This window comes from Arachis hypogaea, chromosome 17 (assembly GCF_003086295.3).
Source record: "Arachis hypogaea cultivar Tifrunner chromosome 17, arahy.Tifrunner.gnm2.J5K5, whole genome shotgun sequence".
In the NCBI taxonomy this organism is placed as follows: Eukaryota; Viridiplantae; Streptophyta; class Magnoliopsida; order Fabales; family Fabaceae; genus Arachis; species Arachis hypogaea.
Genome location: NC_092052.1, coordinates 32,285,549 through 32,295,906, shown reverse-complemented (window position 1 = coordinate 32,295,906; position 10,358 = coordinate 32,285,549). Strand labels below are relative to the sequence as shown.

The window sequence follows — 10,358 nt, the reverse complement described above, 5'->3', positions numbered from 1 at the left end:
AGTTCGTTTTTATTTTTTTATATTTTATTATTTCATTTTTATTTTAATTTCCTTCTATTTTTACTTTCTTTTATTTTTGTTTTTGTTTACTTCCATTATTTTATTTTCTCTTTCTATATTTTATTAGTTTTGTTTTTATCTTTAAATTTAATAAAAAATAAATAAATAAAAAAATTAAATAAATAAATAAATATTTTAGTATTAATATTTTTTTTTTAATTTCTGAAATTAAGTTTGGTGTTACCCAATTGCTTTTATTTTAATTTTTCTGTTTATTTTTTTTAAATTTTTGAATTTTTTTTATCTATTTAGTATTTTTATTTTATTTTACACAGGTTACCTCACAGGGACTTCTTTGCACTCTGACGTAGAGAGTCCCATTTTTTCTCGTTTTCTACTTGCGTATGCGCAGGAATAGAGACAAAGAACATCTCTTAGACTTTGATCCTGAACCTGAAAGAACTTTCAGGCAACGTTTACAACAAGAAAGACTTTGCAAGGCTGCAGAATCCACTATGGCAAATAATAATGCTAATGCCAATGTGGTAAATCCGAATGGGGATGATCAACAGAGGAGAGTGCTTGGCTCTTATTCTGCCCCTACTGCGGATCTTTATGGAAAAAGTATTGTGGTGCCTCCTATAACTGCAAACAACTTTGAGTTGAAGCCATAACTGGTCACCCTGGTGCAGCAAAACTGCCAGTATCATGGACTTTCTCATGAGGATCCAAATCAGTTCATATCTGATTTTCTGTAGATATGTGATACTGTGAAGACAAATGGAGTGAATCCAGAGGTGTACAGACTCATGCTTTTCCCGTTTGCTCTGAGGGATAAAGCAAAGCTATGGCTAGATTCCCAACCAAAGGAGAGTCTGAATACTTGGGAAAAGGTCGTTACTGAATTTCTCACTAAATTTTTCCCACCAAAGAAGCTGACTAAGCTTAGGTTGTAGGTTCAGACTTTCAGACAGAAGGAGGGTGAAACTCTTTATGAAGCTTGGGAGAGATACAAGCTACTGACTAGGCAATGCCCTCCTGACATGTTCTCCAAGTGGACCCAACTGGATATCTTTTATGAAGGCTTAGGAGAGATGTCAAAGATGAGCTTAGATACCTCTGCAGGTGGTTCATTGCACAAGAAGAAGACACCAGAGGAGACTATTGAGCTGATTGAATTAGTTGCAAGCAACCAATATCTCTACTCATCTAACAGGAATCCTGTGAACTCTGAAACCTCTCAAAAGAGAGGTGTGTTGGAAGTAGAAGCTGTTAATGCTCTTCTTGCTCAGAATAAGCTGATGTCTCAGCAAATAAATCTACTTACTCAACAGATGGGTGGCATGCAAGTCTCAGCTATCAACACCCAAAATCCACCACAAGAAGTCTCCTATGACATGGCATGTAACTTTATACAAAATGATAATTATGATTATGCTCAACCTTCTTCTGAACAGGTGAATTACATGGGGAGTGGTCCTAGAAATCCCAACAATGATCCATATTCTAAGACATACAACCAGGGATAGAGGAATCACCCAAATTTTGGATGGAGGGACCAACCTCAGAGACCTCAGAACGTCAACAATAGTTCTTAGGGCGGTTTCCAGCAGAACAATGATTTGGAAGCAATATTGACAGGTTTTAGATAGAAAACCAGAGCATCCATCAAGAACTTGGAAATTCAAATGGGTTAATTAGCCACAAAGGTCAATAAAATTGATCAGAGGACCACTAATAGCCTTCCTGGTAACACAATTCCAAATTCAAGAGAGGAATGCAAGGCTATCACCATAATAAGTGAACAAGTGGCAAGTGCGTAAGCACAATTTATGCAGGAAACTAAGGCCTCCATTAGAAACATAGAGGTGCTAGTGGGCCAACTGAGCAAGCAAATACTTGAGAGGTCTGCAAGTACAGTTCAAGGTGATACAGTGGTGAACTCAGGAGAAGATTGCAAGGGTATTCAATTAAGAAGTGGTAAAGTAGCTGGCTCTGAGACCAAGGCCAATAAAGAGCTAGTTGAAAAGGAAGCTCCAGAGGAGAAGAAGGAAGAAGTAGAACACGCCCCTCCAAAGCGTGCGGACAACCCATTCCCAGACTCTCTTGACACTTATCCTACTTTGCCAAAGGCTCCTGAATACAAGCCTAAAATGCCATATCCTCAGAGACTTCAAAAGGAGACCAAGGACAAACAGTTCTCAAAGTTCTTGGATATCTTTAGAAAGTTACAAATCAATATTCCTTTTGCTGAGGTTTTGGAGCAAATGCCTATCTATGTCAAGTTCATGAAGGAGCTGTTGTCAAAGAAAAAGCATTTAAAGGGAGATGAAACAGTAGTCCTGACTAAGGAATGTAGTGCTGTAATTCAGAATAACTTGCCAAGAAAGATGCCAAATCCAGGGAGCTTTCAAATTCCATGCACTATTGGGAGCACAACCTTTGAGAAAGCTTTATGTGATCTGGGAGCAAGCATCAATTTAATACCCTTGTCTGTGATGAAGAAGCTGCAGATCCAAGAGGCACAACCCACAAAGATAGCATTACAGATGGCGGACAAATCTATGAAGCCGGCATACGGATTATTGGAGAATATCTTGGTCAAAGTGGGTAAGTTCTTCCTCCCAGCAGATTTTGTGATTCTTGATACAGGGGAGGATGATAATGCCTCTATAATTCTAGGAAGACCATTCCTAGCCACTGGAAGAGCTCTGATTGATGTAGAAGTGGGTGAATTAGTGCTTAGAGTGCATAATGAGCAACTGGTCTTTCATGTCTTCAAAGATGTACATTCAACAGGTGAAGAAGAGAGGTGCATGCAGGCTGAGCTTATTGATCCAAACCTTCAAGAACCCCCTGATGATGCACAGCAGAATTTGCAACTCAAACCTCCTGTGGTGACAACCGATAAAATTTTGCCTGACATCAAACCTAAGTTTGGTGTTGAAACTGCATCATCCACCAAAGAGGAGGTCCCCAAAAAGAAAAAATACCCAGAGGATGGAGAAACAAAAAGATCCCCACTGAAGGTTTCTCCCTAGGAATGAAGGTGGTGTTGACCATCAATCCAGCATGGGTTTATACAGTAATCAAAATCCTTTCTCTGGAGCATATTGAGCTACGTTATGAGACATAGGAAAGAAGTTCAAAGTAAGGGGTGAAGAGCTGAGCCCCTATGATCCTCCTCCTTAGAGGAGCTGACTGTCAAGCTAGTGACGATAAAGAAGTGCTTGTCGGGAGGCAACCCGATAAATTCGTATCCTTAGCTATTTTTCATAGTAGTAGTTTTCTTAGTTATTTTATTTTTTTTTATTTTTTTGAGTTCTTACTAATTTTCTGATCATGCAGCTATGTTCTTCCAGGAACCGAACACCTCAAGCTATAATTTAAAAAAAAAGCACCCGACGCACCAGCGTCGCTGACGCGAACGCGTCATCTAGGGGTGCAAGAAAAAAATAAAAAGTTACAGAGAGTTGCGTGGGAGTGGCGCCAGAATGGAGCCTTTCGCACAAACGATCCCACACGATCGCGTACCTCACGCGTTCGCGTCGTTTGTGATTTTTGTCATTCACGCGGTCGCGTCACCGACACGATCGTGTGACCTGCAAATTCGACGTAAAAGAGCATTTGGGCAGAGAGTTGTGCCAGCTTGGGGCAAGAAGTGTGCTAAAAGCACAAATTCGGTCACGCGGACGCGTGACTGACGCGTTCGCGTCAGTAGCGTATATGACCATCCACGCGAACGCGTGCTTGACGCTAACGCGTCATTATGAAGAATGCGCGACGTACGCGATCGCGTGCTGCACGCGAACGCGTCGCTTACGCCGCCCAGTTTTCTTTCTCTTTCTCTCCCAATCCTAATTCTCTCTTATTTTCTTATCCTTTTATTTTTTTCTTTCATTTTAATATTTGTCTCTTCTATTTTCAGTTCTTCTTTGCTTGAGGACAAGTAAACCTTTAAGTTTGGTGTTGACGCTGCGCTTATAGGTTTTCTAGTACAAAAGGGAGGCGAATCATCTTCGCGAAGGAGCACAACCTGAAGAATAAAGCGACCGCTAGGATAATTAACGTGGTTGAGTTCCTTTCATTTTTATTCTTCCCCACTTTTTCCATGTTATGTTCCGGTTTCCTGTTATTTTGCTTTGTTTGTTGCATGATCCTTTATTAGTTAGAATCCTAGGACTAGTTTAGTTTTTCTATTGCTTTAATTCTGAAAAGATGTCTCATGTATTACTCACTGAGCTTGAAATATATATATATATATATATATATATATATATATATATATATATATATATATATATATATATATAGGAGTGATATATTACATGAGAAAGTGGGTCTATATTGAATAATAGTTTTATTTACTTAAATGTGGTGGTATTTTCTGTGATTCTGAATGCATGACATGAACAGTGCATATTTTTTTTTTGATAGTGAAGTTTATGAATGTTAAAATTCTTGGCTCTTGAAAGAATGATGAAAAAGAAAAATGTTATTCATAATCTGAAAAATCATAAAATTGATTCTTGAAGCAAGAAAAAGCAGTGAAAAACACAAAGCTTGCAAAAAAAAAATTTAAAATAAAGAAAAAAAAGAAAAAAAAAGAAAAAAAGAAAAAGCAAGCAAAAAAACCCAATAACCCTTTAAACTAAAAGGCAAAGGGTAAAAAGGATCCAAGGCTTTGAGCATTGATGGATAGGAGGGCCCAAAGGAATAAAATTCTGGCCTAAGCGGCTAAATCAAGCTGTCCCTAACCATGTGCTTGTGGCGTGAAGGTGTCAAGTGAAAAGCTTGAGACTGAGCGGTTAAAGTCGTGGGACAAAGCAAAAAGAGTGTGCTTAAGAGCTCTAGGCACCTCTAACTGGGGACTCTAGCAAAGCTGAGTCACAATCTGAAAAGGTTCACCCAGTTATGTGTCTGTGGCATTTATGTATCTGGTGGTAATACTGAAAAACAAAATGCTTAGGGTCACAGCCAAGACTCATAAAGTAGCCGTGTTCAAGAATCAACATACTGAACTAGGAGAATCAATAACACTATCTGAATTCTGAGTTCCTATGGATGCCAATCATTCTGAACTTCAAAGGATAAAGTGAGAAGCCAAAACTGTTCAGGATTGCAGTTGTAAACCCCACTATAAGAAAAGACATGGGCTTAATCGAATTCTCATTCTCATGCAAATTCACATCCTAAGCTTATATTAGTTTTGGTTGCTTGAGGACAAGCAACAGTTTAAGTTTGGTGTTGTGATGCGTGAGCATCTTGTCTATCTTTTCCTAGTGAATTTGCATCTAAATTATTGAATTTAATTAAGAATTAATTATATTTTAGCCACTATGGATGCTATTTTGAGTTTTGTGCAATTTTAATTATTTTAGGTAGCATTTGGATGGATTTGATGAAGTTTCTGCAGAGAAAAAGAAGAAGCCAAGAAGATGACCAGCGAATACCGACGCGGACGCATGGCTCACGCGACCGCGCGGAATGGAGAAAATTGCAATGACGCGATCGCGTGCCTGACGCGAACGCGTGGACTGGAATCTGCACAAATGACACGAACGCGTGGACGACGCGGACGCGTCACATGCACCACGTGCAGAAAATGCAGAAAAATGCTGGGGGCGATTTCTGGGCTGTTTTAACTCAATTTTCAGCTCCGAAAACACAGATTAGAAGCTGCAGAATGGATAGAACAAGTGGTCCCCACCCATCAACTGAAGATCTGTTAATTAATTCAAATTTAAATTCAAATATTAAATTAGGAAAAGATATTATTTTAAGTTTAATTTTAAATATTAGATTTTAAATTTATTAGGATTAGTTATAAAAAGGGATCTGATGCCATCAGATTGGAACTCGGTACATTTTTACCTGAATCCTTATTTTCTCTTTTCCATGAGCAACTAAACCTCCACTGTTAAGGTTAGGAGCTCTGTCTATTTCTATGGATTAATTTTATTGCTTTTACTATTTTAATTTATGTATGGATTTATAATTTAAGAATTGTTTTCGCTCTTTATTTTATGAATTTGGGTGGAACGGAAGTATGACCCTCTTTCTATTTGAGTTCTTGTAAAACTTGGAAAAGCTCTTTACCTGAACAACAGCTTGAAAACTATTTCTCCTAAATTTTAATTATCTGAATTTAATAGGATACGTGACATATAATCCTTTTACCTCTTGGATAATTAGAGTTTTTGTGGCATATAAACTAGAAATTGATTATCACCCTCTAATTGGAATTAATTGACCAAGGAATTGGCTGTTGATGAATTTTAGAGGAGACTAGGAAGGTCTAAGGAATTAGGGTCTAGTCACATATAGTTTGCCATAAATTAAATCCTACATGATTAAAATAGTTAGTAAAAAAAATTAATCAGGAAAAATAGATAACCCTGAAACCTTAACTATTTTCTCCATATTTTATTCCTAATTTATTTATCTGCATGTCTTTAATATTTTTAATATTGTTTAATGTCTTTTGAACTCCCAAACATTATTTTCTGTTTGTCTAACTAATCCCATCAAACGCTATTGTTGCTTAATCCATCAATCCTCGTGGGATCGACCCTTACTTACGTAAGGTATTACTTGGTACGACCCGGTGCACTTGCCGGTAAGTCTGTGGTTAGAAAATCCGCACCATTACCCGCCATCTGTACGTGTCCCATTGCCTGGCGGATGTGTCGGGGCAGGTTGAGAGGTTGCTCTGTCCGGATGCACCAGAGAAGAATAGCCATGTCTGCTGTGAAGGTTGACTCGTGAGTGCTCGGAAAGAGATAGTGGGACATAATCTGTGCCTACATGTGAGCCTCCAAGGTAAGTGACTGGACGGAGATGCTCTTGGGTTTTGACCGATGCGGCCCATAGATCCAGGTGCTGCCAGGTCAAGCGATAACTCCAAGGACGCTGGCCCAGTCGAACTGGTACGTCTGGCGCTTAAGAGAAGCCTCTTGATATGCATCCAATCCCTCTGGACTAGGTGGAAGGTCTAGTACTCTCTGTATGGCACTCTCGGAGACAGGAACTTGCTTCTAACGAACATAAATAGTCTGCAGGGTAGGTGAGTAGAAGTTGGAGTAGAATTCAACTACCCATGATAAGTTGGCCTCCCGTGGCCGCCTCCTCAAAAATCCCCACTGTCTCCTCTCAATTCGGGGCTCCACAAAGTCAACAAAGTGTGTTGGGACAATGAGCAGATGCTCATTGTTGTAGTTCCTCTTAGCTAGGATGGGGAACATCTGTTCGCAATAACGGTTAGTGAACCGTGTGGAGTCCCGTACGGGAAAGGCGATCTCTGCTGCATCAACTTTAATAATCATCTTTACTCGCTTTGTTGGCGGCTTGACGCTGGTAAATGGAAGCGACTTAGCCGGAGCTCTCTTGGTTCCTCTCCTTGCCAGTGTCTTGTCAGTGGCTTTCTCTTTTTCTTTCTTGGTACCCATGTCTAAAGAAGAAAGAAAAGGAAGAATATTAAATATAAATAACTAAAGAACTGGAAGGAAGAAATTCCAAGTGATAATGAATGCCAAAGGGAAGATAATAGCTTAAATACATGGTAGCTACAACATGTAGGTAAGACAACAATTAAGATCAAGAAGGCAAAGCATAATAATTAGACGCAAGAGGGTAAAAGCATGCAAGTACTAGGCATGAGAAGCATAACTCAAGCATCAAGTAATAGATGTGCCAAATTAAAGAGCATTTGTAATGATGACAATTGTGAACGATAATCCCAATACATGAGGGGCACTAGTGTTGTGAAAAAGAGGCATTCAAGTAAAAGAGTAAGACAAAATAGGATTCAAAATGCCAAAAAAGCTTTTTCACAAACACGTGGTGTGCAACTTGAAATAGGAATGAAAATAATAAAATCCAAATGCATGGGAGAGCCAATTTAATATGTCAATTGTCAAATCATTCCACATAATATCCACAAGCTCAAGTATAATAAGGTACTACCCAAATAAAACTCCAATACCAACATAAGAATGTATGAGAAAAGAAAGAAAAAGAGACCATAAATAAATAAGCATGAAAGAAAAATTGAGAAGAAAGAAAAATAAGTAAATGCAATATTTGAAAGAAGTATGAAAAAGTAGAGGAGAGGAGAGAGAGAAAAGAAACCTGGTGTAGAAGATGAAAAAGGGAAGAAGAAAGTGATAGATAGTAATAAGGAATAAATAAGAAAGAAGGAAGAAGAAAGAATAAGGATTGAACAAGAATTAGGATTGGGGGAGGGGAGAATTGAAATCTGGCATCGTTCTGATTTAATTGTGCGTCGCATGCGACGCGTACGCGTGGATCACATAAAGTTCAAGTGACACGTACTCCAGACGCGCACGCGTGCTCTCAGTTTGTGCGAATCGTGCGAAAGCAGCCCCGCGCGTGCACAACTCTCGGGTTGATACGCATGAGGGCTAAAAAGACAAACGACGCGTGCGCATCAGGTACGCGCACGCGTGGATGGGGGCAAAGTGAAAATGACGCGCACGTGTCAGGGACGCGTACGCGTGATGAAGATTGTGCTTCTAGCATAATTCTAGCCCCAAGCCAGCACATCTTTCGGGTAAAACACCCATTTACGCCGATTTCCAAGTCCACGCGTACGCGTCATAAACGCTTACGCGTGGGTGGCGAATAACGCAAGCGACGTGCACGCGTCAAGTACGCATACACGTGGGCTTGCTTGTGCATAAAGCACACTTCCAGTGCCACTCCCGCGCAACTCTCGCATCAATTCCCTTTTGTTGCGAGTGCCTGCATGACGCGCACGCGTGAGGTACGCGCACGCGTCGTTCACCCCTTTTTTTGGCAGGATGCAGAATGCGGAAATTATGACTCAACACTGATAAAAATGAAATAAAATAAACTTAAGAAAAATGAAAGATCGTACCATGGTGGGTTGTCTCCCACCTAGCACTTTTCTTTTGCGTCCTTAAGTTGGACGGTCCATGATGAGCGGATATTTTATACGCTTTTTGGGATTAATTTCATATAGTTTTTAGTATGTTTTAGTTAGTTTTTAGTTTATTTTCATTAGTTTCTAGGAAAAATTCATATTTCTGGACTTTACTATGAATTTGTGTGTTTTTCTGTAATTTCAGGTATTTTCTGGCTGAAATTGAGGGAGCTAAGCAAAAATCTGATTCAGGCTGAAAAAGGACTGCTGATGCTGTTGGATCCTGACCTCTCTGCACTCGGAATGGAATTTCTGGAGCTACAGAAGTCCAATTGACGCGCTTCCAATTTCGTTGGAAAATAGACATCCAGGACTTTCCAGCAATATATAATAGTCCATACTTTGCTCAATGATAAACGACGTAAACTGGCGTTCAACGCCAGTTCCATGTTGCAGTCTGGCGTCCAGCGCCAGAAACACGTTACAAGTTGGAGTACAACGCCAGAAACAGGTTACAGCCTGGCGTTGAACGCCCAAAACAGCCCAGGCACGTGAGAAGCTTTAGTCACAGCCCCAGCACACACCAAGTGGGCCCCAGAAGTGGATTTCTGCACTATCTATCATAGTTTACTCATTTTCTGTAAACCTAGGTTACTAGTTTAGTATTTAAACAACTTTTAGAGATTTATTTTGTATCTCATGACATTTTAGATCTGAACTTTGTACTCTTTGACAGCATGAGTTTCTAAACTTCATTGTTGGGGGTGAGGAGCTCTGCTGTGTCTCGATGAATTAATGCAAGTATTTCTGTTTTCTATTCAAACATGCGTGTTCCTATCTAAGATATCCATTCGCACTTCAACATGAATGTGATGAACGTGACAATCATCATCATTCCCCACGAACGCGTGCCTAACAACCACTTCCGTTCCACCGTAGAATGAATGAATATCTCTTGGATCTCTTAATCAGAATCTTCGTGGTATAAGCTAGATTGATGGCAGCATTCAAGAGAATCCGGAAAGTCTAAACCTTGTCTGTGGTATTTCGAGTAGGATTCAGGGATTGAATGACTGCGACGAGCTTCAAATTCGCGAGTGCTGGGCGTAGTGACAGACGCAAAAGGATAGTATATCCTATTCCGGTACGATTGAGAACCTGCAGACGATTAGCTGTGCGATGACAGCGCACCTGGACCCTTTTCACTGGAAGGATGGATGGTAGCCATTGACAACGGTGATCCACCAACACACAGCTTGCCATAGGAGGACTTGCGTGCGTGAATCAGAAAACAGAGGAAAGCAGAATTTCAGAAGACAAAGCATCTCCAAAACTCCAACATATTCTCCATCATTGCACAATAAGTATTTATATTTATGCCCTCTCACTTTTTACAATTGAACTTGAAAAACACTGTTGTTGGCATCCTGACTAAGAATAATAAGATAACCAT

General features: G+C 39.8%; 1 non-coding gene across 1 annotated transcript; it reads right to left on the bottom strand.

Moving 5' to 3' along the window:
- Nucleotides 1-942: 942 nt before the first annotated feature.
- LOC112767761 (small nucleolar RNA R71) lies at nucleotides 943-1,048 on the bottom strand. Its single transcript, XR_003185202.1, has one exon. It is a non-coding gene; the product is annotated as a small nucleolar RNA R71 (small nucleolar RNA).
- Nucleotides 1,049-10,358: the final 9,310 nt, after the last annotated feature.